The 23,713-nt window shown below is 41.8% G+C and overlaps 1 long non-coding RNA gene across 1 annotated transcript in view; it reads left to right on the top strand.

Moving 5' to 3' along the window:
* The window catches only part of Gm18280 (predicted gene, 18280), a 50,056-nt gene that overhangs the window by 17,637 nt on the left and 8,706 nt on the right, over positions 1–23,713 (top strand). The window contains exon 2 of the long non-coding RNA NR_169052.1: positions 8,922–9,079. This is a non-coding gene — a long non-coding RNA (predicted gene, 18280). The remainder of the gene's footprint in view (positions 1–8,921; positions 9,080–23,713) is intronic.

The following is a 23,713-nucleotide window of genomic DNA, read 5'->3' as shown; positions in this document are numbered from 1 at the left end:
GAAACTCAAGAAGAATGAAGATCAAAGTGTGGACACTTTGCCCCTTCTTAGAATTGGGAACAAAACACCCATGGAAAGAGTTACAGAGACAAAGTTTGGTGCTCTGACAAAAGGATGGACCATCTAGAGACTGCCATACCCGGGGATCCATCCCATAATCAGCTTCCAAACGCTGACACCATTGCATACACTAGCAAGCTTTTGCTGAAAGAACCCAGATAGAGCTGTCTCTTGTGAGACTATGCCGGGGCCTAGCAAACACAGAAGTGGATGCTCATAGTCAGCTATTGGATGGATCACATGGCCCCCAATGGAGGAGCTAGAGAAAGTACCCAAGGAGCTAAAGGGATCTGCAACCCTATAGGTGGAACAACATTATGAACTAACCAGTACCCCGGAGTTCTTGACTCTAGCTGCATATGTATCAAAAGATGGCCTAGTCAGCCATCACTGGAAAGAGAGGCCCATTGGACTTGCAAACTTTATATGCCCCAGTACAGGGGAATGCCAGGGCCAAAACATGGGAGTGGGTGGGTAGGGGATTGGGGGGGAGGGTATGGGGGACTTTTGGGATAGCATTCTAAATGTAAATGAGGAAAATACCTAATAAAAATATATAAAAAAATAAAGCGCTAGAATTTATAACTGTGATTCAGTAAGGAACATAGACAAAAAAGGATTGGATGAATATGAAGTACATCGTGGTTTTTTTAGGATGTCAAAATTACAGCTTTTTTTTTTTTTAAACACCCATGACAATTTTGTGTGGTCACTGGGAACTGACAGGATGTGCGGTTCTTACTGTAATATTTAGAGAAAGAAGGAGAGGACTATTTTATTTGTAGAAGTTTGAAAATGCTTTAAAAAAAACCTTTAAAAAGAGGCATGGAAACGTGATTTTGATGGAGTATAGTGTAAAAGTGCTTTTCTAGTAAAGCATTGACGATGTTTCATGGTGGAATTTATCCTACTTAAAATATTAATCACCACCAAATCTAGAGGCCCTGTTCTTAGTAGTTTGCATTGACCAAAATCCTTATATACTAGAAACAAAGAACATTTGAATAAGACACATGACATAGGTTACAAAAAAACAAAACAGAACAACAACATCATCAACAACAAAAACCTCTATAATCTCAATTGTATTGAGCTGGTAGCCCTTCTTCGTAGATGAGTAAAGTGAAATTTTGGAAATTAAAAACCACAAAAATGGTCTCAAATGAGTATTTACCACTCTTGTAAGGCATTGTATAATAATTGATCATTGAAACTAGATCAAGTGACTATACTGTGCTTACATTTTTGTGATGATTTATTGCTAAAAGCTTTCTAGAAAACTAAGTTTGAAGTCTAGAATTACCTATTTTTTTGTTAGTGACAAAAATGATGACATGTTAGAATTACATGCTTTAGCATCAAAGGTTCTAACATGCAGATTATGCCTGCACCTTTTAGGAATGGCTACAGAGACACAAGCAAAATTTGGAAATGACAGAATCTATTCTTTATTTAGAATTAAAGTTGAATTTGAACAAAGCTAAGCTCTCCCAAATCAAGATTTTTGCAAACAAAATCACTCTAAGTTTAAAAAGTCAGAGAAAGTAGTTAGCTGTGTTTGCTATGGTAGCTTATGTAAACCTGTCCTCTGGGAAGAACAGAGAGAATAGTCACCTGCCTCAAGAGATGCTGTTTTTAGGGCTCATTAAGAGACAGATGTGACAGGAGAGAACTACCTTTGAAGAGCCAATTGGCTGTAAGAAAGCTAGTCCGAATGGCAGGATACATGTCTGTCTGTCTGTCTATCTATCTGTCTGTCTGTCTCTAATATAAACTGCATTTTCTAGTCAGCATGATACAGAATGTTTTGAATGCCACAGTAAGAGAATACCAAGGGAATATTGCTAAATCATCACTTTGCCTCAGGATATATGCCATATATATTTATTTTATATACCATATATATTTAAACCACAAATAGAAATCAAAAAATGCCACAGGGTTGAGTCTGTTTCAGATTTAAAGCAGGGCTTTCTAATTCAGCATTTAGAAAAATGAGTACCTTATTCATCCCTCTCATAGTTTGATAATTATCAAAGGCTTTCAACATTTTATCAGACTAAAGATTACAGCCGTTTAGCTACAATTTTTGAAAGAACACTTGATAATTTCAGCCATGATTTGCCAAACATTTTTCATTGTATTTTTTGGCAATTTAGCAGAAATAGAGGCAGTATGTATGTATGAATATATCTTTTATCTTTTTCTTAAACCTACTGATATTTTTCTAAAATTTCAGACTGAGTTTTTATAGTCTTTCTTTTTAATTTCTCCAACATTTTGATTTTAGAACACAAAAACTCTATGATGTCATTTGACTGACTACTTCTTATGTGTCTTGGAATAAGTAATTTTTATTTATTTCATATTTAGAAAATACTTTTTTATTTAGGGCCTTTCTGATATTATATTATAGAGAAGTATATATCTATATCTCTATATCTATATATCTCTATATATGTAATTTTAAAAGGACATTTCTCTTGAGATTCAATTTTATGTTTAACACCCTTTTCTAAAACAATCAAAATATTCTTCTTTTTTTACATCCATCTGTTAGTTTTGATGTCCTTCTAATATTTGTTTCTTTGTACGTGATCTGTCTTACTAACAGCTTTATAATGTCTGGGTCTTTGATGTATCTAAATTTCACCCTAGCATTTCCAGGCATGGAGTTTTCTTTGTCCATCTTGTTTGATAGAAAGGGAACTCTGGCAAGGAAAACCAAGTGCATATCCACTGTGATATTCCTGAGCTAGTCATAGGACTTACCAAGTAGTCTCATAGAACTAAATAGTGATTCATTTTTATGTGATCTCTTAGGAATTTTAGAAAATTGTATACCGGACTGGAGAGATGGCTCAGTGATTGAGAGCACTGACTGCTCTTCCAGAGGTCCTGAGTTCAAATCCCAGCAACCACATGGTGGCTCACAACCATCTGTAATGGGATCCAATGCCTGCACATATATATAAAATAAATAACATCTTTAAAAAAAAGAAAATTGTTTACCAAACAAATATAGTAAGTAAATTCAAAAGGCTGCTTTAGGACACAGACTAATCAAAAATACAAAATTGTTTAGTGTGTGACATTTTATAGAATGACTTGAATGTAATATCATGCAACATTTGAATCACAATAACATATGCAATGAGTAATCTTTTAGAAAACACACAAATTTTTATTTGTTTCTCAAAAGAAGTGATGATATTCTTATATACTGAGCTCCTAAATAGCTCTTGAAAAAAAAATTCTCTAACTGGACAGTGCTTTATTGTTAACTGAACTAATATAAAACTTCTATGTACTTTTGCTTTACTTTTTAGAATAGAGTATTATGTAGTTCAGGCTGGCCTTGAATTTGCTTTGTAGACACAGATGACTTTGGCAACTAATTCCTCTACCTCCACTTCTTGATAATACCATTATGCTTGATATTATGTGGTGCTACATATCAAACACAAGGCTTTGTTCAAGGTAGGTGTGATAGTTTGTATATGCTCAGCCCAGGGAGTGGCACTATTAGAAGGTGTGGTCTTGTTGGAGTAGGTGTGTCACTGTGGGTGTGGGCTTTTTTTTAAGACCCTCATCCTAGATGCCTGGAAGCCAGTATTCTGCTAGCAGCATTCAGATGAAGATGCAGAACTCTCAGCATTTCCTGTTCACTCTCATTCCTCTCCTGTAGCCAATATTTTATAGCTCAGGTTCTACTAGCAAGATAGTAGTAATAGTAATGCCTGCCTGGATGCTGCCATGTTCCCACCTTGATGATAATGGACTGAACCTCTGAACCTGTAAGCCAGCCCCAATTAAATGTTGTTCTTGGTCATGGTTGGTCAAGAGTTGCCTTGGTCATGGTGTCTGTTCACAGCAGTAAAACCATAACTAAGACAGTAGACAAGTACTGAACTCATGGAGCTATAACCTCTACCAAAGATTGATATGTTACCCTTTTTAACCTTCATGGTCAAACTCATTATTGTCTCTGTGCTGTGTGCATCCCTCTATCACTGAGTCCCAATTCAGTGAGTTAGACATTTTTTTTGTTAGACTCTTTTAATTATGCAACAATGTAGATCATTGTGTTATGCTTATGATATATTTTTCTTTTCATGATTTATATATTCTAGCCAATATCTGAAGTCCTCACTTAGAAAATGTGAAATATCTTAGTCATGATGGAGATAGAGTTCTTGTGAAAGTGGTTTAGTGAGTGAGGGACTCTTCTCAGGAGAAAAGCAATGGGGAATGAGGACGAGACAAGGAGATTTACCCTAACAAGGATGTGCATTGTGGCATGGGGTGGTGGTGGTGCAGCTGTTGAGCTTCAAACCTGGGATCTCTAACCCTAACCATGTTAATATACAGGCCATTCCACTGGCTACTCTCAGGGACCTAGCAACTGCTTACTTCATCACCTGGTGCTGGCAGGTGTGTCAGGTGTGTGCTTTGGATAAAATGATTAATTCTTTCCCAGCAGCTTGAGAAGTACTGAGTACTTCATTCACATTCAGGGCCCATTGAATTCCCTGCAAAGTTGAGGCTTGCCCAGGGCAAGTCTGCCTTAGAACAAAGGCAGACTTATTCTGGGGGGCTTTTGTATTCAGAGACATCTGGTCCCACGACTTGACCCCAGGCTGTAACGTGGGATGTTGCTTCATAGTCTTTGGTGTCCAATACAGGCTGAAAAAATGGGGAGCACTGGGTTTAAACCAGATTCTCTGATGCCTCTGACTGTCTCCTGAAATTTATTCAAATTGTGACTGTCCTATACCTTGTACCCCAAATGCCTGTTTTTTTTTTTTTTTTTTTTTTTTTGTTCTGTGGCCTAGCCTCAGTAATTAGAGGGCTATTTTGCATCCTTTGTGATCCTGAAAATTCCTGCTGGTATACAGGCAATTGGTCTGAACTCCCTCATGTCCAGTTTTTTTTTTAACTTCACTTTCATTCCTTCCCTGTAGCCAATATTCTACAGCTCAAGTCCTACTGGCAAGATAGTCATGCCTGCAGATGCCCCGAGCCTGCTGGTACAACAGTCCTCTGAGGAGGTTGGGGTGAGGATGATTATAGGAAAGACAGAAAGAAGACTCAGGGAACAAAGTTAGAATTGGGAGGACTGCAGGACAATATCATGCCAGCTTCCAGTTTACTTCTCTTAGCCTTTTTATACTTTTAGTGTTGTGGGAAACAAAATCACAAGCTATCAGAGACAATGGCTGACATATACATAGGATATCTGTTTCCGTCTGGAGACCTCCCTGTTTTTTCTACCAAGGTTAATAGAATATTCAGCCCCTCTCCTTGAGCCTCAAGTATATCATCTCTTATTGTTTCATGTATCAACAGACCAGGAAATCTGCCAGCAAGTCCCTGACCTGCCTTGACTCTGCCTGCCAGGCAGACTTTCACAGAGGCAGGCAAAATGGCTCCTGACAGGCAGACACTTGCCTCTAAGGACTCAGACCACAAACTTGAGTTCTCTTCTCTTCTCTTCTCTTCTCTTCTCTTCTCTTCTCTTCTCTTCTCTTCTCGTCTCGTCTCGTCTCGTCTCGTCTCGTCTCGTCTCCCCTTCCCTCCGTTTCTTCCTTCCTTCCTCCCTCCCTCCCTCCCTCCCTCCCTCCCTCCCTCCCTCCCTCCCTCTCTCCCTTCCTTCCTTTTAAAAACAGATTTATTTTATGTATATGGGTACACTGTAGCTGTCTTCAGACACACCAGAAGAGGGCATCAGATCCCATTACAGATGGTTGTGGACCACCATGTGGTTGCTGGGAATTGAACTCAGGACCTCTGGAGGAGTAGTCAGTGCTCTTAATCTCTGAGCCATCGCTCTAACCCGAGTCTCCTTTCTTGACTGAACCCTGCCTTACCCTTTTCCTTCTTCACTGTAACACACACACCTGTTCCTATTGCATTGGAATATGTATGGATCAGTTGTCTGTGAATTTGATTCTAAATTCTAGAGTCTGAATTTTTAGCCTGCTGTGCCTTTTACATGATGCAGGCTCTCACAACCTGTACAGATGGACCATGACAGTGGCTTTCTGCAGCTAGCTCACACTGAAAAAGTAAAACATAAAAACAAAATTCTAGGCCTTTAGGCCCAGGCTTGAGAATGTGACCTCTGTGACTCAATGCTCCAAGGTATGCTAATCATAAAACAGATAGTAACATTTCTCCACCCACCTGCTTCCTGGGTTCAAGGAGTGTCCATTCAAAGAAAGTCACCCTGACCCACCCTGTCCATTGCTGGAACCCACTATGCAAATGTGCTATTGTTAGGGGCTCTTAGAAACTGTCTTGAGAAATAACCCACACAATTACCAGGTATTCTTTGTGACTCTTGTAACTTTGCACTTCCTTGTGACTCTTAACTGGTATTTTTGGTATTTTCCAACAACGCCCTCCTCACCTCCTTGAGTTGTGGTTTCTTCCTTTAAATACCCCCTTACCCAGCTACTCAGGGTGGCACGGTCCTCAACCCCTTCGTGGTGTATGACCGTGGGCCCGAGAGCGCTCTTGAATAAAATTCCTCTTGCAGTTTGCAGCAAGATCGTTTCTTGTGGGTGATTTTGGGGTGTCACATCTCCTGAGTCAGAACGTGGGGGAGTCCTCACGTTGTGGGTCTTTCAACACTAAGCTATGTGTGCCCTCTCTCTTCCTTCACAGACTCAGATTTTATTACAACTTGACCTCATTCAATGGCCAGAAATAGGCACATCAATTTCCAGGTATACTGTATATGAAGATAAAAAAAAGTTATAAAGTGAGAGAGCCCCAACTTGGAACTTCCCACTGGGCCTTAGGAAAGGTCCCTGGGCCCCCCTCCCTGTCCAGCCAATTAATATAAAGGTCACCAGGACCACCAATCATTACATACCTAGTTGCTGTTGCTATATTCTGCCCTCAAAAATTTGTATAAAAAGCTTATGAAGAAAAGAGAAGGGGTCGCCTCTTCTCTGGGTGCAGGACAACTCCAGCACACTGGAACAATAAACCTCTTGTTTTTGCATCCAACTCCATTCTTGAGTCCCATTTAGGGTTCTCCTGTTAGCTAAGGCTCACTTTGAGTCTTACAAAAGGCCTATTTAAATTAACAAGAGCTAATTTAAGACATATGTCTACTTATATCCTTGCTAACTGCTCAACACAATGCTGCTAGAAAATAAGTAGCAACATAAGCTTGATGAATAAGGTATATTTAATATTTAAGATCTATAAACTCCTAAGGCCTAATGAGGTTCACAATAATGTGTATATAGCTTCTTTGTCTTTTAAGCCTTAGCTATTTGGATAATCTAAACGTACAAAAAAAAAAAAAAAAACAAAACTGCAATATTCTATAATGGTGTGTCTGGTTCCCCAAGAAAGTCTTTTTCCCAAGATCAGACATTTAGACAAATTTTCCATTAGGAACTTGAAAAAAGTTCCTGCTTGCTAAAATGGGAGTCATTTTCCTTATCTCTAGCAAGAGAAACTGGCCATTTCATTAACATAGGAATGTGGTGCCTATTAACCTGTCAGGGTCAGTGCTGGCAGCTAGGATCTCTCAGTCCCTGCTCACAGGCCCAACTCCAGTGCATAAGCCCTCTTTCTCCCAGACAGCCTTGATAATTTGGAATGAAAATTTCCCATGGGATGGCTGGCTTTCTTTCTCTCTCTCTCTTTCTTTCTTTCTTTCTTTCTTTCTTTCTTTCTTTCTTTCTTTCTTTCTTTCTTTCTTTCTTTCTTTCTTTTTTGAGACAGGCTTTCTCTGTGTAGCTCTGGCTGTCCTGGAACTCACTCTGTAGACCAGGCTGGCCTCGAACTCAGAAATCCACCTGCCTCTGCCTCCCAAGAGCTGGGATTAAAGGCACGTGCCACCACTGCCTGGCTTGTTTTGGTTTCTTTATTGTGCCCATTTTCAGGATCAGTAAAGTTGCCAGTCTCCCCAATGAACCTTATCTATGATTAAAAGTGTTATTTTGATACTAAAGGTGCTTCAGTTAAAAAATTATTTATCCAACTAAAGGGGGATAAAGCTACAAAGTCCTAATCTTATATAAGCTATTAACTGTTAAAGATAATTAAGAGATGCAAGTTAATTGTCACCTTATAAGTGACCAAATTCTTTTTTTATTAGGTATTTTCCTCGTTTACATTTTCAATGCTATCCCAAAGGTCCCCCATACCCACCCCCCAATCCCCTACCCACCCACTCCCCCTTTTTGGCCCTGGCGTTCCCCTGTACTGGGGCATATAAAGTTTGCAAGTTCAATGGGCCTCTCTTTGTAGTGATGGCCGACTAGACCATCTTTTGATACATATGCAGCTAAAGACAAGAGCTCCGGGGTACTGGTTAGTTCATATTGTTGTTCCACATATAGGGTTGCAGTTCCCTTTAGCTCCTTGGGTAATTTCTCTAGCTCCTCCATTGGGGGCCGTGTGACCCATCCAATAGCTGACTGTGATCATCCACTTCTGTGTTTGCTAGGCCCCGGCATAGTCTCACAAGAGAGAGCTATATCTGGGTTCTTTCAGCAAAATCTTGCTAGTGTATGCAATGGTGTAAGCATTTGGAAGCTGATTATGGGATGGATCCCTGGATATGGCAATCACTAGATGGTCCAAATTCTTTAATGTGTTCAGAATTATATTTGTAGTCATGCTAAATACTAATGTAATTAATTACAGGAATAAGTCTTATTTAGCCTCCTGTATACATTTTCAAGGCTATGCCTAGGACAGGTAACTAGAAGCAAGCAAATTTTGCCTATATAGATATACCTTAGATAGATAAGTAGTTTACAAACACTTCAGAGATATGAAGAATATGACATTAAAATGTTTAATATAATAAAGGATTTTCTTTTTTGTGATAGACTTTCCAGCTCCTGAGCACCACTAATCTCCTCCAAAGAAGATGGGTGCATAAGAAACTCCACCTACGACTTGCTTTAAATGTGACAAATCTGGACACTGGGCTATACACTTGCCTTTAGCCCGAATGCTGGCAGCATGCTGTCCAAACTGTGGACAGGTAGGAGACTGGGAAATTGATTGTCCCACTTTTCCTAGACAAAGCTAAGACAATCAACCAAAATTCCTACTTCACAGGAAAGTCTGTCAAATCTTCTGAGGAACCTTGGGTGACTGTCCAGGTAGCCAGTAAGTCTCTGTCATTTTTAACAGATTTCGAACCTTCTTGGTCTGCACTTTCTGATTATTCAGTGAAATTTATCCTTCTCTGGTCTCTGATGTGCTTGAAGACTAGAGTTGTAAAAGATTCAGTTTAACAGCAGAAACCAAGGTTTCAGCAGCCTTCTCAGTCCTCTTAATGTATAAAAATCAGGCCACAGGCCTCCCTCTCCTAAAGCTGATCTACTCAGTCTAGTCACAGTCTGCCTTATTACCAGACTCAGGAAACAGGTTTCAGAGAAACTTTTTATTATCCCCTTATCTAAAGAATCTTGCTTTACAATGACTGATACCAATAATCAATCACCTGTGTCTCAAGGTGAAAATTCGATAGGAAAAAAATTGTAAGGTTTATGTAAGACCTGAGGATAGAAAAGCTTACATTGCGAGAATTTAAAAAAAGTGTTTTAGGGTCTTAGAAGGTATTTTAAGGTTGATAAATGCAAGTTATGAAGGTTGGAGGATGTGAAAGCTTAAATAGATAATAAAATGATTCAACATACATAAAATAAATGAAAAAATGGTTCAGATTTCTTCCCCTCAGTATGCTACTGTTGTATTAAGATTTCAAAGATCAGAGATTTAATATTAATCAATGGAGTTCTAGTAAACTATTAGTCTAACTCTGGTAAAGTCCTCTACTTTATGATCCACTATTATCATAACCATAAGCTCAAGATCTTAAATTTCCTTTGGTGGTCTTCTAAGTATGGATTTAAAAGTGCATCTCATTGTGCTAAATTTGTATACATCCCATTTTCTGGATAGAGAGAAGGCCCTCTTTCATGGTTTGTAGTCATACTGAAAATCCAGATCAAGTGAGCTTTTGCCCCTTCTGCTCTGCAAAAGGCTTCCGTCTTCCCTGAGCTTGCCTGAATGCTCATGCTTTTAACCAAAAACTGTTTCCCAAGCTTCTACTATGACACAAAGATGTGAGTCTATTGACTTCTCTGCTATGTGGGTTTCAGTACAGATTACAAACAATGGTAATACTAATATTTCTAAAACGTATCTCTTTTTGTAAACTTGAAAATTTTTTTGTAAGCTTCAGGGAATTTGACCTCTCATGGGTCAAATGGACTCTAGATAAGTATCCCTGTCAACCAGCAGCCTAAAGTTCCCCACCTATTGCCTATTCCAGAGGGTGGGATCCTTCTCTTTTTCTCTGGTTTTGGGATTTCTCTTCCCTAAATAACAAAGCCATGGACATAAAAGTTTTCAAATGTACATCTAAGGGGAAAAATTCCTATCTAAACTCCTTGACTTTATCTTCTGTACACACACACACACACACACACACACACACACACACACACACACGCACACACACACACATTCTGTTCTAGCATCCTGCCACTTCCAGGTATTTCCTCAAATTCTGCATTCAGGTCAGCTTCAAAGTAACTAGAGACTGTTTCAACTGAAACTGTAATTTCCTAGCCTCAGATGGTCTATAGAGCCTGGGAAGCAGCTGAACCAACCTGTTCTTCCTGGACTTGGCCAACATTCCAGCTTTTTGAGCACCCAGTAATGATGCCTCAATGTCAGCAGGGAGTAGTTCTAGATGACTATTTGTCATCACCCCTTGTTTATGTATTATCAACAAAAGACTAGGGTGTTAGGCTTCAAACCCAGGATCTGTAATCCTAACCCTGTTTATATACAGGCATTTCCACTGGTCTGTTCTCAGGGACTTAGCAACTTAAGTCATCATCTGCCATCACCAGGTGCACCAAGTGTGTGCTGCTAATAAAAGGACTCATGTGCTACCCCAGATTGCTCTCTCTGCATTACTCCTCTCTTTTGTTTTCTCTGCTCTCTCTGTTTCTCTCTCTGTTTCTCTCTGTGTGTTTCTCTGTCTCTCTCTCTCTCTCTCTCTCTCTCTCTCTCTCTCTCTCTGTGTCTCTGTCTGTCTCCCCCCCTCTCTCCCCCTCCGCTCCCCTCTCTCTCCTCCCTGTCTTCCTGTCTCCCTATCTCCCTGCAACTTATTCTTTGGTCTTGTCCCATGAGACTGGTGAAATAGACCAAGAACTGTTCCTAAATAAACCTGCTTTTATACTTTTATTTCAGCTTGAATTGGCTAACTTAATTTGTGGAGAAAACCTATTATGTGGTAGTTTCAGGTTGATCTCACCAGCAGAGCTCTGGGGCAATACTCAACTGTAGATAAAAATTGAATACCACACAGCAGAACAGTTCTAATTTTGATCTACAGTCAGAAATTTCCATGAACACCAGATGGAGCAAATACACATCTTTATCAGCATTTCCAGATGCAGAGTAGAAGGGACATATGGAAGAGGTTGAAAACCTACCAGTGGTGCTTTCCTCCTGTAATCAACCTTCTTCTGCTAAATAGCCCCTCTTCTGTTTTACATGTTGTTACATGTGGTCTGTTGCCCTGTTTTCCCTCTTTTTTAACATTTTTTTTAAATTTACTTATTTCATATATGAGTACACTGTATTGTCACTGTCTTCAGACACACCAGAGGACATCTGATCCCATTACAGATGGTTGTGAGCCACCATGTGGTTGCTGGGAATTTAACTCAGGAGCTCTGGAAGAGTTATCAGTGCTCTTAACTGCTGAGCCATCTCTTCAGCCCCCACCATCAGAAAGGGAGAGGGAGGGGGGAGGGGGAGAGAGGAAGAGAGGGAAGAGGAGGGGGGAGGATAATGGAAGGAGGGAGAGAGGGAGGAAGGGAAGAACAGTGGGGGAGGGAGGGAGGGAGGGAGGGAGAGAGGGGAAGGGAGGGAGAGAGAGAGAGAGATTTCACAGCTGGGCTTGGCATGGGCTTTTGTAACCTCAAAGCCCATCCCCAGTGATACTCCTTCAATAAAGCCTGATCTAGTACTCCAAGAAGGCCATATTTCTTAATCCTTTTCAGTTCCACTAATCAGAGACCAAGCATTCAAACATATGAGTGTATGGGGGCTATTGTCATTCAAAGTACAACAGTCCACTACTTGGCCTGCAGAAGCTTGTATTTGTGTCATAATGCAAAACACATTCAGTTCAACTTCAAAAGTCCCCATTTTCATAGTCTCAAGACTGCTTCAAAGTCAAACTCTCTTCTGAGACTCAAGGCAATCCTTAACTGTAATCCCCTTGTAAAATCAAACAAAATAAAAACATATCACATATTTCCAATACACAATGGCAGAGAATATACATTACCATTCCCAAAAGGAGGAAAGTGGGCATAGTGAAGAAATACTGGATCAAAGAATATCACAAACAAACAGCAGGGAAAGTTGAAGATTCTGCTCTATGTCCAATAGTCAAGGGTTTAGATAACTATCCCCTTCCAGCTTTGCTGACTGCTACACACTTTTCTCTATTGGGCTGGTCCCACTGAATAAAAAATGAAATAAAAGGAGGACATGATTACTCCTAAAGTGTGGAAAAGGTTTTTATTGTAGATATAAAGGAGAAAAAGCAGGCTGAGGGAAGAGTACAGGCTGAACATGATCAGCAGAGTAAATAAGATCATGAAAGTTGAGGGGAGAGTGGGTAAGAGAGGAGCTATTGATCAAGAGTCACCAGGGCCAAAGGGCCAAAGTGTCTGACTTATATAGGGATCAGGTTGGGGGAAGGGAAGCAGAAGCCTAGCTCCTGGGAGTGAAAGGTTTAGGGTAGGGAGTGGCATAAGAAGTGCTGGCAGGAGCCACAGGTACTGCTGGCGGAGATGGCCATGGGCACCCCAGTTAGCTAGTTAGCTAGTTAGCTAGTTAGCTAGTCATTTAGTCTAGGTTTCTGAGACCTAAAACCTACAATCTTTTTGGCTGATATCCCATTGCTCTAGTATCTCTAACATCTTATAGTCTCCAAGGTAACCCAAGCTTCACCTTCACAGTTTCTTGCAGTGGACTTTCTGGGACTCTATGCAGGGACTTCTCTGTAGCATAGCTGGATTTGGGGTCTTCCATTAACCCCCAAAAGAATCACAGCTTTTACTCCGGTATCCTTTTTGACTCTGAAGTAAGAACCACTTGTTTAAACCTATTTAGTTTTTCTTGTTGGGGCTGGAACCTAGTTCCCAACTTGAATTTCCATAAGCTTTGACTTGGTTTTTTTTTCACATTTCTGGATTTTTATTCCAAATATAAAAATTTATGTTCAACCAAATGCTTGTAGATAATGTTCATAATGGTTTTATCAGGGACCCCAATCTAAAATAGCTTATTCATAATCTCTTCATGAGAAATGGGTGAATACAGCTTTGTAACCCATACCATAAAACACTATTCAGCTATAAGGAAAACAAACTGCTGGTAGACATGCATAGAACTCAAGTTGCAGAAATAAAAAGAGAAAACCCAATTCAAAATGGTTTCTATCATATTATTCTTTTTTTTTTCTTCTTGAGACTTGACATTTTTAAAATATTTTTTACCCCCCCCCCACTTCCCTACCCATCCATTCCCATTTTTTGGCCCTGGCAGTCCACTGTACTGGGGCATATAAAGTTTGCAAGTCCAATGGGCCTCTCTTTTCAGTGATGGCCGACTAGGCCATCTTTTGATACATATGCAGCTAGAGTCAAGAGCTCCGGGGTACTGGTTAGTTCATAATGTTGTTACATCTACAGGGTTGCAGATCTCTTTAGCTCCTTGGATACTTTCTCTAGTTCCTCCATTGGGGGCCCTGTGCTCCATCCAATAGCTGACTGTGAGCATCCACTTATGTGTTTGCTAGGCCCCGGCCTAGTCTCACAAGAGACAGCTATATCAGGGTCCTTTGAGCAAATGCTTGCTAGTGTATGCAATGGTGTCATCCTTTGGAGGCTAATTATGGGATGGATCCCTGGATATGGCAATCTCTAGATGGTCCATTCTTTTGTCTCAGCTCCAAACTTTGTCTCTGTAACTCCTTCCATGGGTGATTGTTATCAATTCTAAGAAGGGGCAAAGTGTCCACACTTTGGTCTTCGTTCTTCTTCAGTTTCATGTGTTTTGCAAATTGTATCTTATATCTCGGGTATACTAAGTTTGTGGGCTAATATCCACTTATCAGTGAGTACATATCATTTGAGTTCTTTTGTGATTGTGTTACCTCACTCAGGATGATGCACTCCAGGTCCAACCATTTGCCTAGGAATTTCATAAATTCATTCTTTTTAATAGCTGAGTAGTACGCCATTGTGTAAATGTACCACATTTTTTTTTTTTTTTTGTATCCATTCCTCTGTTGAGGGGCATCTGGGTTCTTTCCAGCTTCTGGCTATTATAAATAAGGCTGCTATGAACATAGTGGAGCATGTGTCTTTCTTACCAGTTGGAACATCTTCTGGATATATGCCTGGGAGAGGTATTGTGGGAACCTCTGGTAGTACTATGTCCAATTTTCTGAGGAACGGCCAGACTGATTTCCAGAGTGGTTGTACAAGCTTGCAATTCCACCAGCAATAGAGGAGTGTTCCTCTTTCTCCACATCCTCGCCAGCATCTACTGTTACTTGAACTTTTGGTCTTAGCCGTTCTGACTGGTGTGAGATGGAATTTCAGGGTTGTTTTGATTTGCATTTCCCTGATGATTAAGGATGCTGAACATTTTTTCAGTTGCTTCTCAGCCATTCGGTATTCCTCAGGTGAGAATTCTTTGTTTAGCTCTGAGCCCCATTTTTAAATGGGGTTATCTCATTTTCTGGAGTTCACCTTCTTCAATTCTTTATATATATTAGATATTAGTCCTCTATCTGATTTAGGATATGTAAAGATCCTTTCGCAGTCTGTTGGTGGCCTTTTTGTCTTATTGACGGTGTCCTTTGCCTTACAGAAGCATTGCAGTTTCATGAGGTCCCATTTGTCAATTCTTGATCTTACAGCACAAGCCATTGCTGTTCTATTCAGGAATTTTTACTCTGTGCCCATATCTTCGAGGCTTTTCCCTACTTTCTCCCCTATAAGTTTCAGTGTCTCTGGTTTTATGTGAAGTTCCTTGATCCACTTATATTTGAGCTTAGTACAAGGAGATAGGAATGGATCGATTCGCATTCTTCTACATGTTAACAACCAGTTGTGTCAGCAACATTTGTTGAATATGCTGTCTTTCTTCCACTTGATGGTTTTAGTTCCCTTGTCGAAGATCAAGTGACCATAGGTGTGTGGGTTCATTTCTGGGTCTTCAATTCTATTCCATTGGTCTACTTGTCTGTCATTATACCAGTACCATGCAGTTTTTATCACAATTGCTCTGTAGTACAGCTTTAGGTCAGGCATGGTGATTCCACCAGAGGTTCTTTTATCCTTGAGAACAGTTTTTGCTATCCTAGGTTTTTTGTTATTCCAGATGAATTTGCAGATTGCTCTTTCTAATTTGTTGAAGAATTGAGTTGGAATTTTGATGGGGATTGCATTGAATCTGTAGATTGCTTTTGGCAAGATAGCCATTTTTACAATGTTGATCCTGCCAATCATGAGCATGGGAGATCTTTCCATCTTCTGAGATCTTCTTTAATTTCTTTCTTCAGAGACTTGAAGTTCTTATCTACAGATCTTTCACTTCCTTAGTTAGAGTCACGCCAAGATATTTTATATATTTTTGTGACTATTGAGAAGGGTGTTGTTTCCCTAATTTCTTTCTCAGCCTGTTTATTCTTAGTGTAGAGAAAGGCCATTGACTTGTTTGAGTTAATTTTATATCCAGCTACTTCACTGAAGCTGTTTATCAGGTTTAGGAGTTCTCTGGTGGAATTTTTAGGGTCACTTATATATACTATCATATCATTTGCAAAGAGTGATATTTTGACTTCATCTTTTTCAATTTGTATTCCCTTAATCTCCTTTTGTTGTCGAATTGCTCTGGCTAGGACTTCAAGTACTATGTTGAATAGGTAGGGAGAAAGTCGGCAGCCTTGTCTAGTCCCTGATTTTAGTGGGATTGCTTCCAGCTTCTCACCATTTACTTTGATGTTGGTTACTGGTTTGCTGTAGATTGCTTTTATCCTGTTTAGGTATGGGCCTTGAATTCCTGATCTTTCCAAGACTTTTATCATGAATGGGTGTTGGATCTTGTCGAATGCTTTCTCTGCATCTAACGAGATGATCATGTGGTTTTTGTCTTTGAGTTTGTTTATATAATGGATTACGTTGATGGATTTCCGTATATTAAACCATCCCTGCATCCCTGGAATAAAACCTACTGGTCAGGATGGATGATTGCTTTAATGTGTTCTTGGATTCAGTTATTCAGAATTTTATTGAGTATTTTTGCATCGATATTCATAAGGGAAATTGGTCTGAAGTTCTCTATCTTTGTTGGATCTTTCTGTGGTTTAGGTATCAGAGTAATTGTGGCTTCATAGAATGAATTGGGTAGAATACCTTCTACTTCTATTTTGTGGAATAGTTTGTGCAGAACTGGAATTCTTTGAAGGTCTGATAGAACTCTGCACTAAACCCATCTGGTCCTGGGCTTTTTTTTTTTTTTTTGGCTTGGAGACTATTAATGACTGCTTCTATTTCTTTAGGGGATATGGGACTGTTTAGATCGTTAACTTGATCCTGATTTAACTTTGGTACCTGATTTCTGTCTAGAATTTTGTCCATTTCATCCAGGTTTTCCAGTTTGTTGAGTATAGCCTTTTGTAGAAGGATCTGATAGTGTTTTGGATTTCTTCAGGATCTGTTGTTATGTGTCCCTTTTCATTTCTGATTTTGTTAATTAGGATGCTGTCCCTGTGCCCTTTAGTGAGTCTAGCTAAGGGTTTATAGATCTTGTTGATTTTCTCAAAGAACCAACTCCTTGTTTGGTTAATTCTTTGAATAGTTCTAGATTCCACTTGGTTGATTTCACCCTTGAGTTTGATTATTTCCTGCCTTCTACTCCCTTTGGTGAATTTTCTTCCTTTTTTTCTAGAGCTTTTAGATGTGTTGTCAAGCTGCTAGTGTGTGCTCTCTCTAGTTTCTTTTTGGAGGCACTCAGAGCTATGAGTTTCCCTCTTATAAATGCTTTCATTGTGTCCCATAGGTTTGGGTATGTTGTGGCTTCATTTTCATTAAACTCTAAAAAGTCTTTAATTTCTTTCTTTATTCCTTCCTTGACCAAGGTATCATTGAGAAGAGTGTTGTTGTTTCCACGTGAATGTTGGCTTTCCATTATTTATGTTGTTATTGAAGATCAGCCTTTGTCCATGGTGGTCTGATAGGATACATGGGATAATTTCAATATTTTTGTATCTGTTGAGGCCTGTTTTGTGACCAATTATATGGTCAATTTTGGAGAAGGTCCTGTGAGGTGCTGAGAAGAAGGTATATCCTTTTGTTTTAGGATAAAATGTTCTGTAGATATCTGTTAGATCCATTTGTTTCATAACTTCTGTTAGGTTCACTGTGCCCCTGTTTAGTTTCTGTTTCCATGATCTGTCCATTGATGAAAGTGGTGTGTTGAAGTCTCCCACTATTATTGTGTGAGGTGCAATGTGTGCTTTGAGCTTTACTAAAGTTTCTTTAATGAATGTGGCTACCCTTTCATTTGGAGCATAGATATTCAGAATTGAGAGTTCCTCTTGTAGGATTTTACCTTTGATGAGTATGAAGTGTCCCTCCTTGTCTTTTTTGATAACTTTGGGTTGGAATTCAATTTTATTCGATATTAGAATGGCTACTCCAGCTTGTTTCTTCAGACCATTTGCTTGGAAAATTGTTTTCCAGCCTTTCACTCTGAGGAAGTGTCTTTCCTTTTCCCTGAGATGGGTTTCCTGTAAGCAGCAGAATGTTGGGTCCTGTTTGTGTAGCCAGTCTGTTAGTCTATGTCTTTTTATTGGTGAATTGAGTCCATTGATATTAAGAGATATTAAGGAAAAGTAATTGTTGCTTCCTTTTATTTTTGTTGTTAGAGTTGGAATTCTGTTCTTGTGGCTGTCTTCTTTTTGGTTTGTTGAGCGATTACTTTCTTGCTTTTGCTAGGGCGTGATTTCCGTCCTTGTATTGGTTTTTTTCTGTTATTATCCTTTGAAGGGTTGGATTCATGGAAAGATAATGTGTGAATTTGGTTTTGTCATGGAATACTTTGGTTTCTCCATCTATGGTAATTGAGAGTTTGGCCGGGTATAGTAGCCTGGGCTGGCATTTGTGTTCTCTTAGTGTCTGTATCACATCTGTCCAGGCTCTCCTGGCTTTCATAGTCTCTGGTGAAAAGTCTGGTGTAATTCTGATAGGCCTGCCTTTATATGTTACTTGACCTTTCTCCCTTACTGCTTTTAATATTCTGTCTGTATTTAGTGCATTTGTTGTTCTGATTATTATGTGTCGGGAGGAATTTCTTTTCTGGTCCAGTCTATTTGGAGTTCTGTAGGCTTATTGTATGATCATGGGCATGTCTTTCTTTAGGTTTGGGAAGTTTTCTTCAATAATTTTGTTGAAGATATTTGCTGGCCCTCTAAGTTAAAAATCTTCATTTTCATCAACTCCTATTATCTGTAGGTTTGGTCTTCTCATTGTGTCCTGGATTTCCTGGATGTTTTGAGTTAGGTCCTTTTGCGTTTTGTATTTTCTTTGATTGTTGTGCCGATGTTCTCTATGGAATCTTCTGCACCTGAGATTCTCTCTTCCATCTCTTGTATTCTGTTGCTGATTCTCGCATCCATGGTTGCAGATTTCTTTCCTAGGGTTTCTATCTCCAGCGTTGCCTCACTTTGGGTTTTCTTTATTGTGTCTACTTCCCTTTTTAGGTCTAGTATGGTTTTGTTCATTTCCATCTCTTGTTTGGATGTGTTTTCTTGTTTTTCTTTAAGGACTTCTACCTGTTTGGTTGTGTTTTCCTGTTTTTCTTTAAGGACTTGTAACTCTTTAGCAGTGTTCTCCTGTATTTCTTTAAGTGAGTTATTAAAGTCCTTCTTGATGTCCTCTACCATCATCATGAGATATGCTTTTAAATCCAGGTCTAGCTTTTGTGTTGGGGTGCCCAGTACTAGGTGGGGTGGGAGTGCTGCGTTCTGAAGATGGTGAGTGGTCTTGATTTCTGTTAGTAGGATTCTTACATTTCCCTTTTGCCATCTGGTATTCTCTGGAGCTAGTTGTTATAGTGGCTAGAGCTTGTTCCTCAGGTGATTATTTTAGCCTCTATCAGCAGACCTGGGAGACTAGCTCTATCCTTAGTTTCAGTGGTCAGAGTACTCTCTGCAGGTAAGCTCTCCTCTTGCAGGGAAGGTGTCCAGATATCTAGTTTTTGAACCTGCCTCCTGGCAGAAGTTGTGTTCCACTCACCAGAGGTCTTAAGATCACATGGAGGTTCCTGTGAGGACCTTGGGGGTGTCCAGAAACTCCGTGCGCAAGGAACTCCGCTGCTGGAGTGAACCAGAAGGGACTTGTGGTGTTCCACTCGCCAGAGGTCTTAGGATCCCGTGGGGAATCCTGTGTGGTTCCTTGCGGGTGTCCGGAGACTCCACGGGCAAGGCACCCCGGTGCTGGAGTGGGCCGGAAGGGACTTGTGCCCCTGCTCAAGCTTTGACTTGTTAATGGTATTTCTGGCTAAGAAACTCCCAAAGGTTTTTCCTTTCACAGGTTTCAAGATGAGCTGAGTAGGTCTTGTCCTGAGGTTGCCTCTTCTTTAATTCTGTTTTTTGAGTCAGTATTTTCTTTTAAGTTTTTATCTCCTAAACACAGGACTTGGTTCCAAAATTACATTTTTTGGCATTCTTTTTCTCTTCAAACTGTACATTTTGTATTTCTCTTTGTCCTGCTTGCTCCTTTTCATTGTAGATGTGCATAATACTTAACATTAGGCTGTGTCGAAATCTCCTCTTCCAAATTAATAAGTGGGCTTGAATCAAAATTTTCAACTTAGACCCGCCGAATTTAGGAAATTAGTCTGAACAGGTGAGAGGGTGCGCCAGAGAACCTGACAGCCTCTGGAACAGGCAGAAGCACAGAGGGGCTGAGGCAGCACCCTGTGTGGGCCGGGGACAGCCGGCCACCTTCCGGACCGGAGGACAGGTGCCCGCCCGGCTGGGGAGGCGACCTAAGCCACAGCAGCAGAGGTCGCCATCTTGGTCCGGGACCCGCCGAACTTAGGAAATTAGTCTGAACAGGTGAGAGGGTGCGCCAGAGAACCTGACAGCTTCTGGAACAGGCGGAAGCACAGAGGCGCTGAGGCAGCACCCTTTGTGGGCCGGGGACAGCCAGCCACCGTCCGGACCGGAGGACAGGTGCCCGCCCGGCTGGGGAGGCGGCCTAAGCCACAGCAGCAGCGGTCGCCATCTTGGTCCGAGACCCGCCGAACTTAGGAAATTAGTCTGAACAGGTGAGAGGGTGCGCCAGAGAACCTGACAGCTTCTGGAACAGGCAGAAGCACAGAGGCGCTGAGGCAGCACCCTGTGTGGGCCGGGGACAGCCGGCCACCTTCCGGACCGGAGGACAGGTGCCCACCCGGCTGGGGAGGCGGCCTAAGCCACAGCAGCAGCGGTCACCATCTTGGTCCCGGGACTCCAAGGAACTTAGGAATTTAGTCTGCTTAGGTGAGAGTCTGTACCACCTGGGAACTGCCAAAGCAACACAGTGTCTGAGAAAGGTCCTGTTTTGGGCCTTCTTCTTCGGCCAGGAGGAGGTCCAAATACAAGATATCTGCGCACCTTCCCTGTAAGAGAGCTTGCCAGCAGAGAGTGCTCTGAGCACTGAAACTCAGAGGAGAGAATCTGTCTCCCAGGTCTGCTGATAGACGGTAACAGAATCACCAGAAGAACAATCTCTAAACAGAGTCAACTATAACTACTAACTCCAGAGATTACCAGATGGCGAAAGGTAAACGGAGGAATCTTACTAACAGGAACCAAGACCACTCACCATCACCAGAACCCAGCACACCCACTTCGCCCAGTCCAGGGAACCCCAACACACCTGAGAACCTAGACCTAGATTTAAAAGCATATCTCATGATGATGGTAGAGGACATCAAGAAGGACTTTAATAAATCACTTAAAGAAATACAGGAGAACACTGCTAAAGAGTTACAAGTCCTTAAAGAAAAACAGGAACAGCAGCAGCGGTCGCCATCTTGGTCCGGGACCCGCCGAACTTAGGAAATTAGTCTGAACAGGTGAGAGGGTACGCCAGAGAACCTGACAGCTTCTGGAACAGGCGGAAGCACAGAGGCGCTGAGGCAGCACCCTTTGTGGGCCGGGGACAGCCGGCCACCATCCGGACCGGAGGACAGGTGCCCGCCCGGCTGGGGAGGCGGCCTAAGCCACAGCAGCAGCGGTCGCCATCTTGGTCCGAGACCCGCCGAACTTAGGAAATTAGTCTGAACAGGTGAGAGGGTGCGCCAGAGAACCTGACAGCTTCTGGAACAGGCGGAAGCACAGAGGCGCTGAGGCAGCACCCTGTGAGGGCCGGGGACAGCCGGCCACCTTCCGGACCAGAGGACAGGTGCCCACCCGGCTGGGGAGGCGGCCTAAGCCACAGCAGCAGCGGTCGCCATCTTTGTCCGGGACCCGCCGAACTTAGGAAATTAGTCTGAACAGGTGAGAGGGTGCGCCAGAGAACCTGACAGCTTCTGGAACAGGCGGAAGCACAGAGGCACTGAGGCAGCACCCTTTGTGGGCCGGGGACAGCCAGCCACCGTCTGGACCGGAGGACAGGTGCCCGCCCGGCTGGGGAGGCGGCCTAAGCCACAGCAGCAGCGGTCGCCATCTTGGTCCGGGACCTGCCGAACTTAGGAAATTAGTCTGAACAGGTGAGAGGGTGCGCCAGAGAACCTGACAGCCTCTGGAACAGGCAGAAGCACAGAGGGGCTGAGGCAGCACCCTGTGTGGGCCGGGGACAGCCGGCCACCTTCCGGACCGGAGGACAGGTGCCCGCCCGGCTGGGGAGGCGACCTAAGCCACAGCAGCAGAGGTCGCCATCTTGGTCCGGGACCCGCCGAACTTAGGAAATTAGTCTGAACAGGTGAGAGGGTGCGCCAGAGAACCTGACAGCTTCTGGAACAGGCAGAAGCACAGAGGCGCTGAGGCAGCACCCTGTGTGGGCCGGGGACAGCCGGCCACCTTCCGGACCGGAGGACAGGTGCCCACCCGGCTGGGGAGGCGGCCTAAGCCACAGCAGCAGCGGTCACCATCTTGGTCCCGGGACTCCAAGGAACTTAGGAATTTAGTCTGCTTAGGTGAGAGTCTGTACCACCTGGGAACTGCCAAAGCAACACAGTGTCTGAGAAAGGTCCTGTTTTGGGCCTTCTTCTTCGGCCAGGAGGAGGTCCAAATACAAGATATCTGCGCACCTTCCCTGTAAGAGAGCTTGCCAGCAGAGAGTGCTCTGAGCACTGAAACTCAGAGGAGAGAATCTGTCTCCCAGGTCTGCTGATAGACGGTAACAGAATCACCAGAAGAACAATCTCTAAACAGAGTCAACTATAACTACTAACTCCAGAGATTACCAGATGGCGAAAGGTAAACGGAGGAATCTTACTAACAGGAACCAAGACCACTCACCATCACCAGAACCCAGCACACCCACTTCGCCCAGTCCAGGGAACCCCAACACACCTGAGAACCTAGACCTAGATTTAAAAGCATATCTCATGATGATGGTAGAGGACATCAAGAAGGACTTTAATAAATCACTTAAAGAAATACAGGAGAACACTGCTAAAGAGTTACAAGTCCTTAAAGAAAAACAGGAAAACACAATCAAACAGGTAGAAGTCCTTACAGAAAAAGAGGAAAAAACATACAAACAGGTGATGGAAATGAACAAAACCATACTAGACCTAAAAAGGGAAGTAGACACAATAAAGAAAACTCAAAGCGAGGCAACACTAGAGATAGAAACCCTAGGAAAGAAATCTGCAACCATGGATGCGAGAATCAGCAACAGAATACAAGAGATGGAAGAGAGAATCTCAGGTGCAGAAGATTCCATAGAGAACATCGGCACAACAATCAAAGAAAATGGAAAATGCAAAAAGATCCTAACTCAAAATATCCAGGAAATCCAGGACACAATAAGAAGACCAAACGTACGGATAATAGGAGTGGATGAGAATGAAGATTTTCAACTCAAAGGTCCAGCAAACATCTTCAACAAAATTATTGAAGAAAACTTCCCAAATCTAAAGAATGAGATGCATATGAACATACAAGAAGCCTACAGAACTCCAAATAGACTGGACCAGAAAAGAAATTCCTCCCGACACATAATAATCAGAACATCAAATGCACTAAATAAAGATAGAATACTAAAAGCAGTAAGGGAAAAAGGTCAAGTAACATATAAAGGCAAGCCTATCAGAATTACACCAGATTTTTCACCAGAGACTATGAAAGCCAGAAGAGCCTGGACAGATGTTATACAGACACTAAGAGAACACAAACTGCAGCCCAGGCTACTATACCCAGCCAAACTCTCAATTATCATAGAGGGAGAAACCAAAGTATTCCACGACAAAACCAAATTCACGCATTATCTCTCCACGAATCCAGCCCTTCAAAGGATAATAACAGAAAAAAACCAATACAAGAACGGGAACAACGCCCTAGAAAAAA

This window comes from Mus musculus, chromosome 18 (genome assembly GCF_000001635.26).
Source record: "Mus musculus strain C57BL/6J chromosome 18, GRCm38.p6 C57BL/6J".
In the NCBI taxonomy this organism is placed as follows: Eukaryota; Metazoa; Chordata; class Mammalia; order Rodentia; family Muridae; genus Mus; species Mus musculus.
This window is presented reverse-complemented; position numbering and strand designations above follow the sequence as displayed.